The following is a 26074-nucleotide window of genomic DNA, read 5'->3' on the forward strand; positions in this document are numbered from 1 at the left end:
AAATGTGGAGTTGATGACATGAGAGAGTCTGAGTGATGGGCCCAAAATTCTGTTCCCCACACTCAATTTTCCTCAATTCACCACTTGTCAATCGATTTTTTTTGGCTACTTCTATTGTGGCACGTTTGCCTTTCTACTAATGTCTGGTTCAAATAAGAGCAGAAAGCACAGTGATTCTAGTGCGGTTGGAGTGGTGAAGAATGAAACAAGGAAACTAAAATGATGATGGAGAAAAAAGAAAAATGGGAGCCAAAAAAAGACAAAAGAGGAGAAAGAGGAAGGGAAGAATGGGCATAAGCTTGACTGAATTCCTCTTATTGGCCCATCTCTGGGGTTGTATACAAAAAGGACCACACCACTGGGATGATTTGTTTGGTCCTGTTTTACATATAAGTGACCAGACTTGGGGTTCAAAGACATGAGCACCTTACATGCCATGGTACAGCAGCTACTCAGTGATAGACCTGGATTCACACCCATGCTCTATCTCTCTCAGACAAACTTAGTCACTGTGTGTAAGTGGCTCCCAAAGGCTGCAGTGGCAGCTCTAACAAAATTCTATTTACATTTTTAAAATTTACATAACTATTCTCTGACCGGAAAGCACTACTTATTCCACAGGATTTATTGAATGCCTATCAATATAATTTCTGTTAATCTATACATGATAGTTTCATATTAAAGTACTCTAATAGTGATAAATGGCCTCAGTAGCTTTTCTTGGGGTTTTATGAATTTAGTTCTCATAAGCCTCTTTTGTAAAATGATAAAATAAAGACCCCATTCAGTATTTTTCTAGCATCAATGACCAGGCATATTCTTGGGTGCAATTTGTATATGTGTCTTTAGGTGCTCACACACTCGCGCGCGTGTGTGTGTGTGTGTGTGTGTGTGTGTGTGTGTGTGTGTGTGTGAAGGTCTTTGTATGTGGAGGATATATTCTAAAATCACACACTTCATCACTTCAAAAATGATCAGTGTTGGACAATATCTCACTCAATCCATTTTTTCTGTTCTATATTCTGAGGAATCCCACACACTATTTTCAGGCCTCACTTTTATCACTTTTTGACGGACAAAAAATATTATTTCCCTACAGTTTCCTTAATTCATAAATATAATAATTATTATTATAGAGAGTATCAGATAATGCTATAAAAAGAATAAAATGAGACTAAAACCTGAAACCTTATTTTCTAGTCAGTGAAAATAGCACATTATTACAGAAACATTTTCTCTTAATTTTTAAAATATTGCCTAATCAAATAATCTAGAGAGCCCTGATTTGAGGGTGACCCTTTAACGTACTGGAGGGATTTTATATTGGCTTGTCAGAGGCGGATGAACTTACGCTCTGTAAATTCCACTATAATTGTGTCCATTCTCAGATTTTGCTTCAGTTTGGTTGTTAGCTATAAAATTACTGATAAGTAATAAAACACAGGTCAAAAGTATTAAACCCTTGCTGCAAATATCACCAAGTCATAACAAGAAAACATCAGCTAAAAGCTATAATTCTTAGCATTTACCTGTAAACTATGGCTTAAATAGCAGGAATTTCCTCTCCTTCTTGGCATGGCTTAATCAGATTTAACATTGTTCTGGTAGCTGGCAATCTAAATAAAAAGCATTGTTTCTAAGATGTACTTTGGTAAATTCCACTTGAGAATAAATTATATGTAATTATTAAATATTCATAGAGGTTTTGGCCATCTCATTTCTGCCTAGCAAGGAACTTACTCCATGCCATAGAACCACGTGTCTAAAGTGTAATGAAGGAAGACGAATGCCTGTAATACTCCCTATGGCTAATTTTTCTTGCCTTTCCTTAAAATGAAAGTGTTGTGGTCCTATTTATGATGTTTGAAGATTCCATCAAGCTCTTACAAAACTTTTCTGACTCATAGTTTTATCTGAAGCTGCATTCCTTCTGCATCAGTCAAAACAAACAGGCAGCGATAGAGTCGCAGGCCAGGGCTTGGTTGTTAGAAAGGAGCAAAGATGTCACACTGTAGTAGTCGGTCTGTCCTTGGTTCTCTTATTATAGTATCTAAACTTTATTCCACTAAAGAATTACCCCACACTCCCCCTTCAAGATGATATATCAGTAAATTCATGGCCTGTCTGCAATTCTCAGCATTAATTCTTTTTTTCTCCTTTATTAATTTATTCTTGTTACATCTCAATGGTTATCCCATCCCTTGTATCCTCCCATTCTTCCCTCCCTCCCATTTTCCCCTTATTCCCCTCCCCTATGACTGTTCCTGAGGGGGATTACCTCCCCCTGTATATGTTCATAGGGTATCAAGTCTCTTCTTGGTAACCTGCTGTCCTTCCTCTGAGTGCCACCAGGTCTCCCCCTCCAGGGGACATGGTCAAAGGTGAGGCACCAGAGTATGGGAGAAAGTCATATCCCACTCCCCACTCTACTGTGGAGAGTGTTCTGTCCATTGGCTAGATCTGGGTAGGGGTTTAAAGTTTACCACCTGTATTGTCCTTGGCTGGTGCCTTAGTTTGAGCGGGACCCCTGGGCCCAAATCTGCCTATCATAATGTTCTATTTGTAGGCTTCTAGGACCCTCTGGATCCTTCTACTTTGCCATTCTCCCATGCTTCTCTCGTCTAGAGTCCCAATAGAATGTCCTCCCCTCTGTCTCAGTTTCCTGGTAAGTGAAGGCTTTCGTGGGACATGCCCCTTGGGCTAATATGCAGATATAAGTGAGTATATACCATTTGAGTCTTTCTCCTTCTGGGTTAACTCATTCATTATGATCACATCTAGCTCAATCCATTTATCCACAAATTTCAGGAATTCCTTGTTTTTAATAGCTGAATAGTCTTTCTCGGATCAGAGCAGCAGCGGCAGACTCAGCATTAATTCTATATGACAGGTAAATCAAAGAGGTGGTTATAGATGTTACTTGAAAAAGTTTTTGAGATCAAAATGTTTCAGAAATACCAAATAGCAGAAAGTGAAGTAAGCTGTTTTGTCAAAGGCTTCCTAGAACTGTTTAGTAAAATTGGATAACACCTATTGGCCAGGAGTCATTGTTTATTTTACATAGATTGTTACCTATTTTGCTCATCTCTTCTTTCTTGAATATGACCAGTTGTTTAGTTCATTGAGGGAAGTATATAGATTGGCAAAATTGCAAGAATATTTTTGTCATTGAATTGCTATTAGTAGAATATCCTGTAAGTCATATGATGATACTACTGTGTGTACTTTTAAATGTGGGAGACAAGCAAAGAGTTGGTAAAGGAAATGCTACTTTGAAACAATTGACTATGATGCCAAGGAAACTGGAAAGTGTTAGAGGAGGAACTGATCAAGAGAGGAACATTTTCTTTGGGAGAATACTTGCTCCAGGGTGATGTGACAAATGACAGCTTTATCGCAGCTGGGGAACTGAGATGTTGACAGGTTGAATAAAAAGCTCTACCATCCATTTCTGACTTTGAAATTCTATGGTTCTAAGGCTGTATATCAACCGTCCCTGTGGAGAAACATGAAGCCAAAACTGATACTATGTGTTTTTCTCAGATATGCTTAAGACTGTCAAAATGAAATAATTTTTTTGTTGTCTCTGAAAATAAGATTTAGAGTGACATTTTGGATTAAATGATGTTTTGCCTCAAAATTCATATGCTAAAATCCTTACCACCAATTTGATAGTGTTAGGAAGTAGGAGGAGGTAGTTTATGAATGTGGAACAGCTATGCATTGGATTAAAGTCCTTATAAATAAATGATAGAGAGGATTTTCTCTGTGTATGCCATATAAAGACTGTTGGCTATAAACCAGGAACAGGGCCTTCACCAAACCTGTTGGTAACCTAACCTCAAACTTACAGAACTTCCAGAAATCAGTCTGGTTTAAATGAATACCGTTTCCACGGTATTCAACCATAGAAACGTCACCTAATAAAAAGTGTTTCACAATGTAAATTCTAAAAATACTAAAAAAAACACACAGAACATATTTATTCATACAAATTAATGGAGAGAAACTTTTTCAAACGCGATGTAGAAACTCAAAAAATATATCATTTCAAACATTTAGACAGCTTGAAGGCCTGTCAAGTTACATGGATTAATAAAGTCTTCTCAAATTGAGGTTGTAGATATTATATAAGTTTATGCCAGATACATAGACACATACATTAACTCCTTTTCCCAAAATGAGTCCATGAACTTTCAGCTTTTGCTTTTTAATATTGATAAGTTTTTAGTGTGAAATCTCTATTCTTAAAATGGCATGATAGAAAAGCACTAATCTACAGTATCTCTGGTCCTTCATAGGTCTTTTTGACTATGACTACATGCTACTCTCAATAGGATTCATCAGTACACTGTCATTTCACAAGAATTCATAAGGAAATTATAGTCAAGGTTACACAAAACTGTTCAATGATACTCTTAGGATAGTCTTCCACAAGTCCATATCATGAAAAGAATCATTAACTCTTATGTGTGAACAGGTGACACTTTATTCCATCATGTTCTGTGTTTGACCTTACCAATATGTTATTTATCTAAATGGCATTTGGCCTTCCTGATTCATGATTTTTCTACAGTGGATCTCACTCAAATATCATTCCTTGAAATTCAGTATGAGAATGTTTGCTCCTTCAGTCCTTATAAGATTATTTATCTGGTTGTAGTATTTTTCTTTTCTTATTCTCCTTTTATTAATTTTAACTTATACATTATATTATTACACGTGAATGAAATCAACTAGATACAGCAGGAAGAACCATGAGGCTATCATGAGTTATATAAATGTTACATTCATAGTGATTTGGCCATTTGTGTTTGTCAAACTTGAAGAAAGCATCTTTCCTTTCTTGTCGGGTCTAAATTTCTGAATGAAAATCAATATGTATCATATCTCATCTCTATTAACTTAAAACATCTATCTTGATCTAAAAACATCTTAGTCCCTAACCAACTAATCTTAATTGTAAGACTAAACTATCTGTTTTTCAACCCCATCAGAGGTCTGAGAAGGGATAAAACTTAAATACCTAAGTGAACCAGAAGCACAGGTTAGCAGCTCCAAAATGAAAAAAAAAAAAAAAAAAAAAAAAAAGACTGAGACTGCTTACTGCCTGAACAGTCACGCAACACTCTCTATAACACTGGAGCATGATCTTCAGCCTTTTAGCTCAATATTTCTGACAGACATATTTGCAAGACAGGAACTATTGAGGACTTGCTTACCCTGTCTTGTCAGAGTTTGGCTACTGACCCTGCCTGCATTAAAGCTTGTCCATTTTTAGGCAGAATTCTGTCTGTTGCAGAAACGAGGATATTTTTCCCAGTAGCTGTTTTGCCTCATTTGAGCCAACTCCATAAGGAGATTCTTTGATGCTCATCATCCTCTTTGAGGTAGGCTGGGTGTTTCCAGGGGTTAACTTGTCTTGTTGTCAAAGAATCTTTAGAATAATGAAAACATATTTAAATGCCATATTCTGTAGGTCTCTGAGGTTTTGAAGACCTTATTTAACTATTTTATCTTTTGTGTCTATAGAATCATATCTATCTGTTAGACCTAGGATATATATTCTTGTGGTTAAATTGACTAGTGTTTTTACATGACCATGATTTGCATCAATATACAAAATTCTATACCAATGAATTAAAAATAACCATCTTTGTGAGTAACAATTAAGGCCTTGAGTTGAGGAGTAGAATCAATAATCTACATTTTGTTCTATCCTCTTTCAATATTTCTATATCCCCCTTTCTTTCTTTTCAGCTCCTATCTCCTTACTTATGAAAGAAACATAAAGGGAAAGAGAGACGTCCTTGATACATAGCAATGTGTCCATATATCCAATTGCATTACTCATTTTATAATATATGTAAGTACTAGTAAGAGTTAATAACCATCAATGTTCTTCTCTCATATGTGATATTGGAAAAGGATCTGGAACTGAGAAGTAAGGACAATTATTTAATGTCAAGCATTTTTATCACTGGATAACACCTATTGGCCAGGAGCCGTTGTTTATATTACATAGATTGTTACATATTTTGCTCACCTCTTCTCTCTTGGATATGACCACTTGTTTAGTTCATTTAAATATCATCTAGTCTATGGCCAAGGCACTTAAGGAACCACAAGTTATTTGTATTACATGATACAGAAGTAGACGAATTGAGGCTCATGTACTAATAACTGCATGTTGAGTGGTTATTAATAATTAATATTGGCTCAAATTATTAGTAACATAGTCGTTACTCTTTAACCAGCTACTTTCCCAAATCATCACACAGAGAGACTACTATTTATTTAATTAGCCTAGAGCACAATACTGAGCAATAATTACTCCATCCTAAACCTCCAGGCTAGTCTAGCTTTTGCCCATTCATATTTGCTTTTTAATCATGTCCTAGTTCTGGTTTACTCCTGATTTTTCCTGGTCCTCTCCTCATGGCTCCATCTCTTACTTCCTCTCTCTCTCCTACCTTCACTTGGCTGGACATCCCACCCTAGTTGGCATCTTATTAGCAGAACAGAGAGCAAATGGTGGGGACAAATGGTTTACACAAACTTGAGATAGGATTTAGACTAAACATCACAATTCTATGTCTGGATTGAAACCAGATAGTGGAGTAGAGAAATAAGCATTTAAATGAACAGGGGTAAAGTGTACACTGTCCACCAAAAACAATTATGCTAATGTTTCTTGCTTTAAGTCCAATAAAAGACTCCTTTTCTTTCAATAATAACAATCATACTTATGTAACAGTTATGAAAAATATAAGGTAAGATTTACATTCACACTGTATAGCCCATGTGTATTTAGCAGCTTAGGAGAAAGTATTCCACTGTCTCGTCTACCTTGGTAAGCTCGGAGTTTTGAACCTAAATTGTTCTCTATTGTGACTTGTATTTCACATCCTAAAAACATTTTCTAGATCTAAAACAGCTTTTAAAATCATAGATAACTTAAGCTTTGTTGTAAGACTATAACTCTCTAGTTTTTAACCCCATCACAGATTTGACAATTAATAATACTTTTCAGACTATGTAGGAAGTGCAGGCAGGCAGTTTCCAACACAAAGAATTGACAGACAGCCTGGAAAGTCATCCAAAATTCCTCTATAATGTTGATGCATAAATCTTCAACTTTCTGGCCCAATATAACTAAAGACATTTTTGTGAATCAGGACTAGGAAGGACTTATTTACCCTGTCTTGGCAGAGCTTGGTATTCTATGCCCTGCATTCAAATTTTGCCCATATCAGAGAGCATTCTGTCTGCAGTAGAGTAGACTGTAACCTTGCCACATTTGAAGTCATTTCCTAATGGAGATTCTTTTATGTTAATCGTCTTCCAAGTTGAATTGGGTGCTGCTAGGAGCTGACATGTTTCATTGCCAAAAAAGCCTGAAGATAATAAGGATAATTTAATGCCATAATCTGTAGGCCTCTGAGGTTTTTAAAGACTATATGTAAACATTTACATAGTGTTTAATCGTTATCTCTATATAATAAATCTGAATAGACAAACACTGTTTTTTCTAGGTACTTACAATCTGTTTAACCTATCATGTATATTTCTTAGTAAACTAGACTAGTGAATGACTTGACCATGATTTTCATTGACTAACTGTTAACTTGCATTACTTAATTATACTAAAAAGTATGTAATAGCAGCTTCTAAAGTGACTGAAAGTAAACATTGCATTTTTAAATGAGTGGCAAGTGTCCAATACCTTATACAAGAGTAGAAACATCTCAACATATATGTAGCAAAAGTATTGTAAAATTGTTTCTATATACAATATTCTATACAATATATGAAAAACTTATTTCTGTAGCAATATAAAAAGTTGTAATACCAATGTATCAAAAATAACCTCATACAAGAATTGAAACATAATTATATTGTAACAAAAATAACCTTAAATTTTGTATTAATGTGCAAAGATTTATAGCAATGAAAACTTTACATTTCTATCAAAATACACAATTATATATCTGTATGATATTATTAGTTTATAAAAATGATCTTTGGTTTAAGAGGAGATTCAATAATCTACTCTTTTCCCTATTATTTCTATATATTCCTATATGATATTCCTATATTTCCCCTTTTTTTTGCACATCCCTTTTCCCCTTACATAATTAAGAAAGATAGAGAAAAGACATGGAGAGAGAAAAATCCCTGATTCTAAGTTCCGATATTTTCTTTTTCCCCTGATCGTGACTATTAACAAATTATAACTAACTTCCCTAAATGACAACAGATATCCACAACCCATTAAAGGACCAAAACCATCCATCCCAACCTAAGAGAATGAGTGTAACATTGTTCTTCTTTGGGTTGTTCCCTGCTGATTTGGGGCATAGGATTCCTTAATCCACTTTTTCCACAATTTATGAGAACAGGCATCAGAAGGACCAAGGGAAGAGACATGTTCTCCTGCATCAGATTGCAGTACAGGTGTGGTTTTTCTAGCCCTTTGAAGACATACTGGATGGTTCTTACCCATCTGCACAAAAGCTTTCCACCGTCCACACCTATGCCTAACTTTACCCTAACCAGGAATCAAGTCACCACCAAATCAATAGTTGAATGAATGGAGCAATTCTGAGCCCATCAGCCCAGTTTATTCATCAATCAGGTGGTTATTCAAAAGAGCTTAGTTGATACATTAATCCAAGGCAAGCTAGGCTCAATAGACACTCCAAAGTCTTCTCTTGATCCTGGTATTCACTCCAGGTTCAGGATTGAGGAAATTATAAATATGTACATGAAAATACATTAATAAGTATGTATTTTATATGTGTATGTAACTTTCAGAACTGCCTGACCTTTGTGGAAAATCACACAATTTCATGTTCTAAACCACTGTGCGGGTTTCCTGTAGTTTGACATTGTCTATTAGATCCTTTATGTCACTGGAGAACAGAAGTTTCATACATATTATATGCAATTTTAATATTTTCTTCAAGACATTAATTGCACACTTAACAAATTGTTAGTAAAACTTACCTTTTAAACTATGTCTTAAACAGTATTATTAAAACTTACAAAGAATTATTATTTATAAGTGTTATTTTATATAAAATAGTAAAAGATTTTCATTTAGATCTGTATTTTCTATTGAATAAATTTCAAGTGAATAAACCTTTTTAGAGATGTGTTATATTATTGCTTCATTGTTCTTTTCACTGATAATCAGATCCAAAAAGTCTATATGTTCTGTTTATTTTCCTTTTTACCTAGGAAAATCAGAATGTATATGGCTGCATTTGTAAGTTAAGTATCTTTCTAGTAAAAGATGACTAAAGGAGGAAGTGGTAAGTTGTTGTGAGTGTATATCATTTCAAGCATACACTTTTATGAGTGGCTGAATTATTTGGTTTGGGATATATGTAATTATCAGCATGCTTACACAAAGACATATCCCATATTTCCATACCCCTTATATTTACATGGTTAACAGATAGATACCTAACAAGGACTTATGGTTCTGGATTGAAACTTACCAAACAGTTCAGAATACAAAGAAATGTCAACAGAGATAGGAATCTGTCAGCCAACAAAGAAAAAGACCAAGATTTAAAGATAGAGGTCAAAAAGGTCATTATATAGAAATAAAAAAATGTCCATGAGTGTGCATGAGTTGCCCTAGTGAAATACACTGAGACAAAAGTTTAGTTATTTTCTTATGTTTGAGAGGTAGAGGTAGGCATCTGCATACATAAACACAGAAACTAAGATTTAAGTGCCATAGGATATAGAAGGGAAAACATCCCTCAACAATAGGAGCTGGTGACCTGGAACCATCAGATGGGCATTGGTCCTTCCTGAGCTATTCAAGTGTCTTGACTAAGGCTTGTTTTGTTCTGTTGAACATACCATTTCACAGAACATCAACAGTAGGTGAGGACACTCTGTGAGCATGACACAAGAGAGACAAACAGGAGTATTTTTTCAAGTCCTCCCCACAAAAGACCCAATAATCTCCATCTAAAGACTAATATAATTTGTTGATGCTGTTGCTAATTATGGCTTTGTGTTTGCTTTCATCCACTTGCTTAATACATAAGAATTATTCAGCTATTTATTTCACAAAATAGCACTTACTTATGGATAACACCCAGACAAGAGCAAATCTTACTGAGAGTTATGCCCAAATAGCACAATGATAGACTCTTGCATATTGTTTTAAACACCTCTGTGGTCTTTGATTTTTGTAAGGAGTAACAATGCCTATCCGTTCAGATACCAGACTCTCCCTGACAGTATTTTCTGGAGTCAGGTGGTCACTGAAAAATATTCCTAGGTTCTTTCCATTTCAAGTGAAATAGTAAAGTTGCTGCACATTTTGGGTCACTACTTTTGGTTGGTTAAAACAATTACTGTGCACTAATTATTCAAACATTTCATTATTTTAACAAAGTATAGCTTGAGTAACTATTTTGCTAGGAAAAAGAGAGTCAAAACAGTAGAAATAAATATGACAAAATTTCTCAAAATATTTTTTTAAATGAAGGCATAAAAGCTGATATTTAGTCACAACAATTTCAAACAGTCCAAGTATGACTATAAATCTTTTTTAAAGTAACTGGTACTTACTAGATTTAGACACACATAAACCTCCAATTATTTTTTGTCATATAAGTGAGATAAAATAAGCCACAATGTATGTATCTCATTTAACTCATCAGGCATCATATTTCCTATTTTGTGCCATTCTAATGATATTTTTGTTTAATATATATACATATATATGAATATTTACATAAGAGATGCAATGAATGTTGAAACCTGTATCCTTCAATAAAAAGGGGAAATATATAATCCATCATTGCTTTTGGAAATGGCATAATGTAATCAAATGTGACTGATACTATATGACAAATCCAGTCTCAGTATGAAATGTCACAGAGAAACTGGGCAAGCTATTATCTTTATTCAGGTTGAAGGGAAACATGTGTATACACACACACACACACACACACACACACACACACACACACAGAGTGTGTTTATTTCATGTGTGTACATATGTGTTTGTATATGTCGTGTGTGTGTGTGTTTCTGTGTGACATATAAGGGAATGGCTTTGACAAGCAAACATCAAGTACACCTGCATAGAGTGTGTTCAAGTATGCTTGGAATATCATGGATGGTATCTGGGGCTTAGAGGTTATTTTCTTTGATAACATTAAAATTATCACATATTTATGTCTCTTTAAATAGAGTTGGGACTGGTGCTTCCCAAGGACCCTCTCCACTGCAGTGTCCACTATGGAGACTGTGGATTCCTAAAGGATCCAAGGTAATTCTAAATGACTGTACTTTAGCTAAGCTGTTTTTCTGAGACTATACCCTGCCTCCGAACTGTGTTAAAGTACCCTTACATTATCCTAATTAGAATTATTCACAATGCACACATATTGTAGAGGGCCATTCTCATTTTCAATTAGCTGAAAAGGATTAGTTGCAGCCATACGTATATCGTCCTGAATGCTATTATTATTAAACCCAATATTTTTATTGCTGTTAAAACTATGTTCCTTACAACTATAACTTAACTAATGAAGTAAAAAGAAGGCCCCCTCCTGACAAATCATCTTCTTCTAAAAGAAAATTGTGAAGGTAACAATACATAAACTGAAGGAAATATACGTGTGGTAAAGGCTGTTTAATCACAAGTAATGGCAAAACTAAAATTAGTTCCAATTAAAAAAGAAATGCAGGGAAACCAATCTGAAGGTAGCAGATAAAGGGTGGCATTCAGGGGAGTTTATTAAGCAGTGGCTTGTAAGAGGACCCCAGGTGCAAGCCTTCCTCATTATACCTGTTCTTAAGTAGTACTGAATGCATCATAAATACACACACACACACACACACACACACACACACACACACACACACACAAACACAAAAAAAAAGAAAGAAAAAAATCTTAAAGAAATAATTTTCTGTGGTGACCACACCTCCAGTGAACACATCCAAGTATTTCGGAGGAAAGATCTTAACAATTTGTTATTTAACTTCTAAAATACAGCAGCATGTTAATCGCTTGATCAGCCAAATGAAACTAAATGTAATTAAGACTAGTGTGGGGTTAATTTGATCCATAATTATGTTATATAAAGTAAATGAAAATTGTTTCTTTCCTCAATTGCAATTCATTAAAATTACAGATATTAAAATAAGATACTATAAAATTACATGAAGCATGTACACATTAATCGCCATTAGTAATAGCTTGATATTTCTATCTAAGCAACAGTTTATTAAAATGTCAAAAGGTGATATTTGACCACTCACATGACTGCTTTTCTTACTCGAGTTTTCTGCTCTTCTAAGAAATTGTGTGTGTGTCTTTAGCATTTTTATATTCTATTTTTCTGCAGCTCAGTTTATTGTTAATAAAGACTATTACCTATATATCCATGCATATACACAGTTTTATATTATATATGTGGATGTATGTAACAGACATCTAAAAATTGACATTATTATAGGAAATTTTATTGTCAATTGATTTTGGAAGATCTAATGATTAGCAATTGTGTTCTGAAATAGTCTTTTTCCCCAGGCCCTTTTAGTGTTCAAAAACGTTAACGGTATTTCATAGATTGCTAAAATACAGAAAATATGAAGTATTTAAAAGATTGTGTCTCAAAGATTGCAACTATAATTATAGTTATATATCTATCAACATAACATTACATGACATTTTGGTTTTAAGAATAGGAATTAAGTGGACATTAAAAACAATTTTAAAAAGATAAGAGGAAGGGATATATTTTGGGGTATTATATCATATTTTGAACATGTGTAGTAGCCTTTAAACAATCTCTTTTTATCTCTCTATGAAGATGGCATTGTTTACCCATTCCTTCCATTTACACATGGAATAATTAAGCATCATAGAAATTAGAGAGCATCACTGAAGTCAGCAGATCCTTGTCACAGTTATTGAGATGAGAGGTTCCCTGTTTCACACATGAAATCAAAACCTGCAAAACCCAATTAATTTGTTGTGATATATCATGCATTATTGTTCCTACTTTTTATTTTCATTCACTGGAGATAATCAGTTTCTGTAAAATAAAAACATAGTAATGCTTAATTGCTCTGTCCATTCTTGAGACATTAAGTACAAGATGGACAAATAACCCAATAATTATGAGTCCACACAAATAGCCAAGGGGCTTCTTCACAGAGGAAAAAGGAAGCACTTGTGGTGAAAGAAACTATCATCCTGAAAAGGCTCCACTGAATACAAAGAAAACGGCAGTTGCTGGGACGAACAACAGATGTGATATGGCCCAAGTATCATGGGTTGTGATGATGAGAAAAAGGCCTGGGGGAAGGTGGACAAAGCTGGGAAGAGGTTCTGGATGCTGTGGAGAAGGCTGCTCTCACGTGGGACTGTGCTTTTCTTCTTTGCTTATTTTGGGATTGAAAACTAAGGTGATGATGAATTTACCACACTAAAAAGAAAAGCATTTACAAGAGCAGCTGATATAATGCTGAGCTCTAGCAGTTTATTAGCCTGACCACCAAATTTATATAAGCCCAACCCAAATGCCCATGTACCTCATCACATTTGTATAAACCCAACCCAAATGCCCATGTACCTCATCACATTTGTATAAACCCAACCCAAATGCCCATGTACCTCATCACATTTGTATAAGCCCAACCCAAATGCCCATGTACCTCATCACATTTGTATAAGCCCAACCCAAATGCCCATGTACCTCACCACATTTGTATAAGCCCAACCCAAATGCCCATGTACCTCATCACATTTATTTCAGCTTTGAAGCCAAGAATTACCCACCTATAAGAACCTGCTGCGATTTATTTGCTTTAACATCTGTCACTATAGTGTCACCAACTATAGTAGGGACACAATAAGGAATGTTAGCTAATAATCAATTACAGTGAATTTACAGCACAAATAGCCTTACATTTTGAATGTAAGTGGAAGCCATGTTTCTCACATAGAAATAAAACTTAAATATAATCACCCTTAACAGGTTGCCAGAACTCATCATGTATAGTAAGCATGTATTCTTAACAAACTAGATATTTAATATTTTATGTGTAAAAAAAAAAAATGGGCAGGCCTAACAATCATTAGTATTCCAGGTGAGGCACATCACGCAAATTTACTCAGCTGTTAAGAAATGAGTCATACACTATTTAATATAGCAAAATAGTTTATGTATATTAGAGTAAACAATGAAAGCACAATAGAAAGATTGGGTTTGGTTCAGACGTTGAGCTGCTATGTAAACCAATTATCTATCCAGAGGGAAACAGCTCTGTCTACAACTACTTAGGCTCTAGGGCCTATTACAAACCCTGGAGTGGGCTGTTGTTCCTGGTCTCAAGGGAATTTACCACGTCACACTAGAAATAGCTGACAATAATTAGAAAGCCTGCTTCTGCCAGTATTGCACACATTTTTAATACCTTCCTAAGTATTATGGGAGATAATACACAGGGTCTTTAGAATTCTAGTCATGCCACAACAAGCCATGGAAAGGACAACCAGACAATAGCCCCAAACTGGACTGTGACAGGCTAATTATTGTGGCTTCATTATAAAACCTCTTTTTACATAGGTCACCTGGGAAGTGTAATTAAAAATGCATTATTGGTGTATTTTTTATTGAAGCAATTAAATTAAAAAGCCAAAAAAATAATTATATGAGGAGCAAATAATAATGTTGTTCAACAGCATTTATCTAAGAAAGAGAGAACACGCTAGTGCTTCATTAGCAGTAAATGTGTTAACGGAAATCTGTTTGAAAAATGAGCCATAGAATGGCTTTTAAATACGCAGATTAAAGGATTTATAATGTCAAGTTTAACACAGAAATTATAGATAGTATTACATAACCATGAATGATAGCACCTTTAATCTGACTTAGTAAAATGATTTACATCGTACTTCCTGCTGCTTCAGTTGTGTGAATATTATATGTTCTGCATCTCAGATAAAGCCCTTACATTTTCATACAGATCTGTTCTTGCTTTCTAATTAGGTGGTACATAATATAATTAGATGTTAAAATGTGTGTGTGTCTTCAAGGGCAGGATATTTGATTTGCCTTGGACAGCCATTCTAGGTACCATACCAAAACACAGCATTATTTATTTAGGGAGACTTTTGCAATTCCCTAATCTACCGTATCACCTGAATTGCCCCCTTCCCCATCTCAAAACTCCATTGCACATCTCTGCATCTGTATCTCGACAACTATCGTCATCACACTTGCTGTAATTAATGAGAACTTTCTACCTGCACAGAAACAAACGTCGCCAATGATGTACACAGAATCAACTTATTTTTTTCGATATGTTTTATTTATTTATTTTGATTTAGCACTGTATCATGTTAAGAGCCTTTACAAAGACAGTAGTAGGGTGCAGTGGAAGCATCAAACCGTTTGACACCAAAAAGTGAAACAAAGTAAAGGCAACCTCACAGTCACACACACACACACACACACACACACACACACACACACACACACAAAATTTTAAATTTCCAAAATAGAATCAACTTATAATTCTCTAAATTCTTTAAGATATTGGTGCCTCATTTAAATTTTAAAAGAAATGACAATTGATGTAATTTTATCAAACTGTATATCAATGCTAATGCAAATTGTTCTTCAGTAAACTATTCACAGTAGAAATATCGCAACAGAGAAACTCTAAAAAGGACTATTTTTCTTAAATCTCTTTACTTGAATCTATCCGAATATGAGGTTCTGAAAACCCTCAGTTGAAGTTAGTTTGAAAATTTAGTCCACTAATGCAATCAGTGCAATGTACTAAATAACAGGGTGAAATAAAACTAACATGTTTGAAATAAGAACATAATATTAAAATGTATATATAATTTTCAAAATGAATAAGAATTTTATATTCATCCAATACTGAGGATTGGGATCTTCATTATACTAGTAGCCAAAGTAACCCTGTTATACTTTTCAGTCTTTGAAATCACTACACTATAAGATGCTTAACACTAAGTATACTGATTGATAGTACCCTCCCTCTTTGGAACTGCATACGTATTTAACACTGTAGAATTCTACAAAAACATTTATATTTCTAAAGTTTTGTGAATTTTTAATATATTATCGTGTGAAATTTGGGTTCAGGAGGGCTTACAAATCATGAAATATTCAATGTATATTTTTGTCTATCTAAGAGAATCTAAGCCTTTAATTTCTCAGCAAGATGGACTTGGAGCAATCACTTGACCTTCCAGACTTCTCAGCTCTATCACTGGTGTATAGTTACTTGTTAATATTATATGGAGATCCAAACAGAAGGCAGAGATTGCAGTAAATATTCAACAATAGTAGCTTACAACATGAAAGATATTGACATTCATAAAAATTCCAATGAAATTTAAGAACGCCCAAACTACCAATTAAACTAATTATAATATGCCAAGATATAATTTGGAGTCATTACATAATAACTGGTCATAACCAATACTGAGTCTTAGGACAAAACATAAATAGAACACTTTTCTTCCTGTCAACTATGACTGTTTTGAATCAAGTCCCATATTCAAGTGTAAACTTCTCTGATGATATGTTGATCCATTGTCCACTCCTTCACTCAGGTTTGGTCCTGCATAACTGATGTTTCTCTGTGATTCTGAATTTGAATTTATTCTCCAAGAGACATGGGGGTAAGATGGGAGAGTGTTCTTTTATAAATGTTTATCTAGCTTCTTCTTCACCTGAATAAAACTCACCAAACATATAAAATGTTTCTAGCTGCCAAGAAACACACACTACAGAATACATTAGTTCTGAGAAAAACCAAACAAATGTTCCTTGAGAAATGCAAAAAGTTAACATATTTTTAATTCTTTTGAATTTTCATAAAGTGCATTTTATCGTTTATGCCCCTATTCCTCCTGCTAACTCCATTTCTATTACCCTATCTTCTCCAAACTTTTGTCATATATATAATCTATAGAGCCAAATTTGTGTTGTTCAGATAGTCACAGATAGGCACAGTGTTGCACTGGAGTATAGTTGAGGTACTAGAGGTCATTACCTTACAAAAACTGACTTCCCCAGAAGACATTAGCTCTTCTAATCTTCTTAGCTAGGAGTAGGAGCTCAGGTCAAAAGGCTTGCTCTTGTACGGGTCTTATGCTGTGAGTTCATAAATAGATTTCCTGGCATTACCAGAGCCACTGTTTTGCTTCAGTCCTCCAAACTGCTTGCTTTTGTAATCTTCCTACCTTCTTTCCTACAGTCTTCTCTGAGACTTGGTGGAGGGGGTGTGATAGATGTTACTTTTGTAGATGATCACTCTATACACGTGGGGTTCTTTTTCACTTCGACCAGTTGTGAGTGTCTACATTAACTACAGTACTATTCACAAAGAAATCTCTCTGATGTTGTCTGAGAGCGTCACTAATCCATTGGTGTAGAAATACGGATTTTGAGAGAATTCGGTTCTTTGTCTGTTTAGCAGAAATAGGAACAGTAGATTGAGCATCAGGTTGATAACCTCTGTCTTCACAGAGTCATGATCAGATATGTGTTACTAGGTATGATTTTTCTTCTTTGGAGAGGGCATTAAAAATATCCAAAGGTGGTTTACTATCTACGTAATATCCATGACACTATTTCTCTCATGAACATATTTTGCACACCAGCTTTTCTTATAGCTCACAGAGTTTACAAACTTGTAAGATTGTTGATGACTTGTCTTCCTAGCATCATACATAGTGCCTTTCAGGACAATGAAACCAACGCCTTAGGATAGAAACTTCCTAGGAGATGACACCACTTTTATTGAGCAGATTTATGAAATGTAAAGGGGGGAAGCCAAAAAAAAGATCAAGAGTTCCCATTCTTCCCCTGCCCTTTCATGTTAAAATGATAGCCACCTTTTCCTTGATGATAATTGCTGAATATATGTATATGTATATATGTATTGTATATGTATGCATAAACATATAAATACCTGCTGGGTCTGTTTCTGTTGTTTGTGTGTATGTCATTTCAGAGGCAAGCACTCGGTATCGGACAATCAACTAGGAGGTTCATCCTTGGGAGATGATCACTCTCCTTCTCTCAGAGCCATCTCGGCTATGGTTCCTTGTCCAGGGGAGTGAACTGTAAGATTTTACCTCTTCCATGTTAGCATGTTGATTGATATTACTATTGTTCATATCTTGTTTATGCAGCCTTTTCTAGGAAAGACTGTTTTCACAGCCATCTTCCTGGTACTCTGGCTCCTAAAATCTTTCCATCCCTCCTTCTGTGCTGTTACTTGAACCACAGATGCAAGAGCTATGATGTGATGTTGATATATCCACAGTAGGTGGGGCTCGCCATGATTGTTTCATCTCTGCATGGTATCCAGCTGTATTTCTCTGTGAAGATGTCCATTTGCCATAAAGAGAGTCTTCTTTGATAAGAGGTAGTAGCTACACTTATCTACAGATGTAAGGATGAGATTTAGAATGTAGTAAGAAATTTTGCTGGCCTAGTAATGTGGTGATAATAGGTTTTTTTCCCCCTAAGATGTGTTATCTAACTAGCCTGGAGAGGTTGGCTAGACTTATTGTAGTAGCTACAGTATTGCACCTGTTAGACAACTGTTAGTTATCACCAACATGTGGATTCCACTTACTGTTTTTTTATGCACATCTTGCATACTGATCATTTTTGAAGTTCACTGGTATCACAACTAGATAAAACTAGGTACTAGAAAATACTATACAAGTTCTCAAGGAGGAAAAAAAAAAAACAACTAATTGTCCAAGGACAATTTTAAGTGTATTTTTTTTTTCAAGACAGAGTTTCTCTGTGTAACCTTGGGTGTCCTGAACTCACTTTGCAGACCAAGCTATCCTTAAACTAATAGAGATCCTACTGCCTCTGCCTCCCAAATGCTGTGATTACAGATGAGAGCCAACAACCTGGGCAAGAACAATTTTTTGTTTTGTTTTGTCTTGTTGTTTTAATTAATTTATTTGTTCACTTTACATCCCAATCATCGCCACATATGTCCTCCCCTCCCATTTCCACTCTCTCTCCCTCTTCCCTCTATTCCTTTCCCCTACAGCTCAGAAAAGTGATCCTCCCTCAACCCACCTCAGCACATCAAGTCATGTCAGTACTGAGCACATCCTGTTCCTTGGTAGCCTGGCAAAGCATCCCTACCAGGGGGAAGTGATCGAAAAGCAGACAACACTGCCTAGCCAGGCCACAGGGGAAAAGGATACACTCAGTCCTGATATGACTTGATGAGGCTGGGGTGGATGAGAAGGGGATGCAGCCTTTTCTGAGGAATAGGGGGAAAGTATGGGGGAAAGAAAGGGAGGGTAAGAGTGAGAGGTGAGGAGGGATGGAGCTATGATCAGGATGCAAAGTGAGTGAATGAAGAAAGAAGGAAAGAAAGAAAGAATGAATGAAAAACAAAAGAAAGAAAGAAAGGAAGGAAGGAAGGAAGGAAGGAAGGAAGGAAGACAAAAAGACAACAGAGTCCTTGTCAGAGAAAGACCCTGCTCCCTTACTAGGGGACCCACATGAAAACCAGACTGCCCATAAGATACACATGTGTTGGGGGGTGTAGATCCAGTCCTTGCATGGTCTTTGGTTGACGCTTCAGTCAGTCTCCACAAGGCTTCCATCCCCCAAGTCTAGGTTAGTTGACTGTTCTTCATGTGGAGGTCCTGTCCCTTCTAGGCCCTTCTATCCCTTCCTCCGCTCTTCCACAGGGCTCCCTGTTCTCTGCCCAATTTTTGGCTGTGAGATTCAGCATCTGTTTCAATTCATTGCTGGGTGGAGCATGTCAGAGGACAGCTATGATAGGCTCCTGTCTGGAAGTATAGTATAGTGTTATTAACAGTGTCAGGGGTTGATTCTGTCTTTCTCTTGGTATGGGCCAGGGCTGGTTGAATATTCCTTCAATCTCTGATCTATCTTTATCCTTATATATCTTTTAGGCAGGACCAAAAACGATTCTTCTTTTTAAAAAAAAAGATGTATTTATTTATTATGTACATAGTGTTCTGCCTGCATGCCAGAAGAGGGCATGAGATCACATTATAGATGGTTGTTGGCCACCATGTGGTTGCTGGGAATTGAACTCAGGACCTCTGGAAGAGCAGGCAGTGCTCTTAACCTCTGAGCCATCTCTCCATTCCGAACAATTCTTAATACTTGAAATATTTATAATAATTTCTCAGTTACATGGTGACATTATACACATATATATTATATTGTTTCACTTGAGTTATATTATGTTTCTTTTATATAGAAACAAAAAGTTCAGTAATCAAACACATTTCTAGAAGTTTATAGACTACAGATTACATGCATTTACAGTAATAATGCTCATGGTTCCAGCAATCCTTTTACTGCTCCATCCTAGGGTTTGAATGTAAACTGAAATATATCTCAGTACATAAGATTTATTTAAGTAAATGTGATCAATCACTTACAATTCAGCAATGTTAAATGGCAATCCATTAAGATAGATCATTTGTTATCAATGGAGTTCTCTGACACTGATGTTTTCTGGTGCTGCCAATCAATTTTTAAAATCTGATATAGGTGCTTTAAGAAATGAGAGCCTTCTAAATTTCTTCATGGGGAGTATACATTTTTACATTCCAAGGAACAAATTACAAGTGGCCCTTTCTCTCCAATTCCTTGCCACCTTTTGATGATATCAAGATTTTTTTTATTTTAACCTTTATGCCAGTGGCTTAGTGCCCCCAACTTGTGATTTAAATTTATAAGTCTATCTATTTTCATGTGCTTATTTGTCATATTTTTGGATACAATTTCTGTTTATGGTTTATTTGTCCAGCTTTTAATTGAATGGCTAATTTTAGTGAATTATTTTAAAGTTTTACATATGGGTATATAAGTGTGTGTGTGTGTGTGCTTCCGCTTATTTTTAATATTATAGCCTATCATTTTATACTTGTTATGTGGAATTTTAAAGAGTAATAGTGCATAATTTGTATGATGTCCAATAAATTGTTTTTTTTTTTTTACCTTTGGACATTGATTGGGGAGAGAGATGAAAATATGGTTTCCACAAATCTTTTTTGAAGACTTATTTGTGTATATTTACTTTCTCTTACTGAAAATAATAAACTAAAAAATTAGTATAGCTTTTTGAGAAGATAAATGCAAAACAACCTGTGGTGGTTTGACTAAAAATGTCACCCATAGACTTATAAGAAGTAGCATTATTGGAGGTGAGGCCTAGCTGGTGAAGTGTGGCATTGCTGAGGGTAATGTGTCATGTCACAGGAGGCGGCCATTGAGGTGGCATAAGCTCAAGCCATGTCCAGTGTCTCTCTCTCTCCCCTCTTTCTCTCTCTTCCTGCTGCCTGCATTTCTCATATAGAACTCCCAGCTACCTCTCCACTACCATGTCTGCTTGAATGCTACCATTTTTTACTGTCTGACAACAATAGACTAAGGCTTTGTACTGCAAGCAATTCCTAATTAAATACTTTCTTTTAGAAAGCTGCCTTGGTCATGTCTCTTCATAGCAATAGAACACTAAGATGCAATCTTGTTTGTTTTTCTATTGTGTATTATATTTTTTAATCACTTTAATCCCCTCTAAATAAAAATGTATAGTTTTTAATCTCACAAAACTGAGTTTGTTCCAAATAGACTTGAAAAAGGTCAAATGGAATTGATAAAAAATTTGGTCTAAATACATAGTTTCTAGTCATGTAGAGACATATATAGATTTATATCGTTTCTTTGAAATGCATTAATTATACTTACTAATAGCTCAAGATTACTTATTAAAATATATGTATAATATCATTGATACAAAATATTTCATGTAGCTTCTTGGTCCATCACTGCATGGCAAAGTTGGCATGTACACAGAGATGGAACTGAAGAAAGTGTTACAAACAAATCCTGGGTGAAGGTACTTGGGAAATACAGACTACCATTTTTTTTTCTGTTAACAATTTGACCAAGAATATTTCAGTCCCAGTAAAAATATATGTAGAAGGCAGAAGCAGAAAAATATCATTAGGTTTGTCTGTAGCATATATGAAAAGTTAGAAAAGATTAAAGATAAAGCTGATTATAAATCAACACTAGTAATAGGAATGTTTATTTAAGACTTTTGTTTATAAATGATAAACAACTGAAGTATATAATTACAAACTGGACTTGATTATTCTATAATGGACATATGCACCATATTATATAAGTATAATAACATAATAATAATTGTAATTGACAAATAAAACAAAAAATGTATAGAAACTAATTTTGTCCTTAAAGTTAAAAAAAAGTTTTTAAATGTTTTTGAACAGAATGAGGTTAAGATAAGGAGTTAAATTACTGGGCAGATTTTAATAACTATCAATGAGAATGCTTTAAAAATCAATAAGAAGTAGAGAGATTACATATAAGCTTACATGAGAAATACTGCAACTATTAGAAATGTGTTGAAGCAGTATTCAAGAAATACTTAATAATATTAATGATGCTGAATATTACTGACAAATGAAAGGGTGATTAAGAAAGATGCTGTGGTGTTCTGAATTGAGATAGCAGTAGACCCACTGCTTAGAGAATGCAGAGATGAGACAATGCCACTCAAGGCAGAAGATAGTGCGGCCAGAGGGTCTGTTTAAGAGATTCATGAACTGCATGATTCTTACAAAAATATATTCTATCTGATAGATACTATAGATACTGGTTTTCATTCAGAATTTTAAACTCAACAAGATAGTAATGATGTTTACTCAAGTTTGCCAAATTCAAATGCCAAATCACTATGAATGTAACATTTATATAATTTCTAATTGTTAGGTGATTTTTCCTGCTGTGTGTAGTTTATTTTATTTATGTGTGATAATATAAATGTACATGTTAAAAAAGAAATATAATAAAAATGTTTAAAAAAAATAGAAAACTGCTATCCCAAGTTTTTCATATTTAGCACTTCCCAGAAATTGTCAATGCCATTGTTTCGGCAAAGTGAGATGTTGTGACATACGCAGTCCCTGACACCAAATCATATGCCAACCAATGATAGCATGAACTTTGGTTAGAAACAAGATGAAAGAGAGAATAAAACAAGAAGAGAAAATGTAGTGCGCAGGAGAGAAAACACAGAACCCAACGGGGGAAAATAGGTATTAGTCAGTAGTTCTTTGTCGGCAGCAGTTGCTAGTGTTGGATATCCATCCCTCCCTTGTGAGAAAAGAATATCAAAGATTTCAAACCTGGTGTTTTTTTTTTTAAGCTGGACACATATAGCTATCAAAGAGCTTATGTGAACAAGGGAGATGTGGGCTGTTCCTCACACATAATTCCTTGATATTATTTCGCCAACAACTTGCCTTGTAGAGACCAACATCATTAGCCCATCTGTAACAATAATGGAGAATCTGATAAGAAATGCTGAAGCCCAAAGCAGAGTGGGAGAAACGCAGGGCACAATAGAAGAGATTTGAGAGCCTTAGATGTACACCTCATGCTAGAGGAATTTAGCTTTGCACTTGCTTTGTTTGTTTTGTTCAGTCTTCTGCATCATGCTATATTTTCCTGAGCTTAATAGTTTTTAGTGTGGTCCTGCCAGAGAGGTGGTGACTTTCGTGACCTTTCTAAGTCGTTTTCAATTCTAGAATTCTGGACGTGTTCTAGCCTGTTCGTTATCTGTTAACGTTCACCAAATCTTTTTCTATTATATTCAACTCAAGAAATAGAAGGCATGCTGCCCTTTTATCAATTAATAATGTTTATAGATTATCATTGATTTTTTTTCACTAAAGTGTTTCAGAGTATTTTCAAGTATATTGTAAAGAGAAAATAGGCAAGAACACACAAATATTTTACATTTAGAGAAAGATATACTGGCCTATATGGCAGCAATCAAAAAATCTAATAATAAATCATAGAAAACATAATTAACTAGTTAATAGTAGGAAATGATCATTTATAGATGATATCATATATTAAACATATTTTGCTAGTTGCAATTTTGTTCTATCAAATGAGTTTTTTAGTACCAAAATTATAACACAAGCTAAACTTTAAGAGAAAAAATAACTAACCTAGAATAGGACTCTATAGTCTAATGTAATTATGACTACGGAGACACTCTAGCAAAGCCATAAATAATTATTTTCATTTTTCACTCCAATATCCCAATGTGTTTTAATTCTTCACAATAATGAACTCATTAATCCTTACACATTCTCAGTGGTACAGGTAAATAGTCTGATTAATTTTATTTTCCTGATTTTTAAAAGATGTTAAAACTGGCTTTCATGCCACAGCCTTTGGTGGGGGACAGAAAACCTTGCTTCCTCAGTCCTCACCGGAATCATTTTCCTACTAAGGCTCTGTGCACAAAGCTGACTGGCAGGCTTGGTGCTTAAGCAGACCTCATGTCCTCTGCCTTCCTCCCCTGTCAGCAATATTGCTTTCATAACATGTTTATTGGGCTTCTTTCTAGGTCACCCCATTACCAAAAATTTCTCCTTTGACATTCTTCCCAATTGAACATTTCCCCCAGTATTATCACAAATTGAATGTTTCCTTCAAGGATGTGTATCTTATTATATAATATTAAATTTTATTCCCTATTAACTAATTTTACTTTAAAATTAAATTGTTTGTTCTGCCCAGAGTTCACTAAATCAAATGATTCCATTTTTGTTCCTTTTCTGTTTTTTTTTTTTTCCTGGTGAAAATCATTCTGGTCAGATTTAAGGAGGAATCGGATGTTCCCAACGATTGTTGAGAGATGTACCAGCATGTGTGCTGGAGATTTTTAAATGATGGTCCTCTAATTACTACTTCCTGTGCAAAGCCCACTTTGTTGAAACTGTTTAAAGTCAGCCTCAAGAGAAGAGTAACAAAGGAAGTTTACTGCAATCCAAAGCCAGAAGTTGTTTACCACAATTCAAATGCATCTTCGATCTTTTATTGCGCGATAGTCAAGATCGCCTATTCCAAGATTTTAGTTGTCATTAACTATGCCCAATAATTTTATTTAAAATATACAGAAACTTGAGGAGGAGTGGAAATAAGGTGTGAATATTATGTGCTTAGGTGGATAGAAACACAATTCTGTAAGAAAATCAAGTCCCCAGAAGTAATGATGGAGCAAATGGTGAGAAAAGCCAGTGTGGCATTTCCCCCTTTTTTGAGACACAAGGGACTGAGATACTTTCAAAGGGAGATAATCTAGCTACTTATTTTGATGGGAAGGTATATAATTATTAGGCCCTGATTGCATAAAGTAAGAGCAAGAAATGAAAATATTGTATAGATTGCGTTCCACCTGTATTATAACAACTTGACCTCTCAGAAGATATGTTGGGATGAACAAAGGTATGTTAGATGATAAAGTACCAGACTGCCTCACCTGTCATGCTGTTCCTGTGCTTGCCTCCAGTGGTTCATCAATGTATATGTGTGTTTATCTATACACATGTGATTGTACTTTAATATCTAATAACAGTTTGCTTCTTGTATATAATGTCACACACTGCAAAAGTCAATATTAGCTATAATGTAACCACCCAAGGTGCCTCATTTTTGGTCAAATATTAGTATAGATTTTACTGTGGAGTTGTTTTTAAGATGTGAATTAGGTTTAAATAAATAGACTCTGAGTGAGGTTATTTCTCCCTATAGTGTAGATAGGCCTCAGCCGATCAGCTAACAACCTTTAGAACAAAACCTAATGTCTCTCAGGAAAGATGGAATTTTTCTCATGATTACAACATAGAAACTCTGCCTCTCCAGCCTGGTGCCCTGGGGAACTAGGAATTCAAGACTGCAATATTAGCTTGAATTGAGTCTCCAGCCCTATGGATTACAGACATAAAGCTACAGTCACTTGAGCCAATCCTTAAAGTGAGCCAACTCCCACTCACCTTGTCTGTGTTTTCTCCTCTTCTGCTTTCTCCCAATCTCATTCCTCCCCTCTCACACCCTTCCTCATTTACCTGCATACCTATCTAATGACTTTGCTGAAAGGATGTGCTAAGTTTCTGAAATGCAATTTAAACTCA

This window comes from Acomys minous (genome assembly GCF_964271855.1).
Source record: "Acomys minous genome assembly, chromosome: 10".
Classification (NCBI taxonomy): Eukaryota; Metazoa; Chordata; class Mammalia; order Rodentia; family Muridae; genus Acomys; species Acomys minous.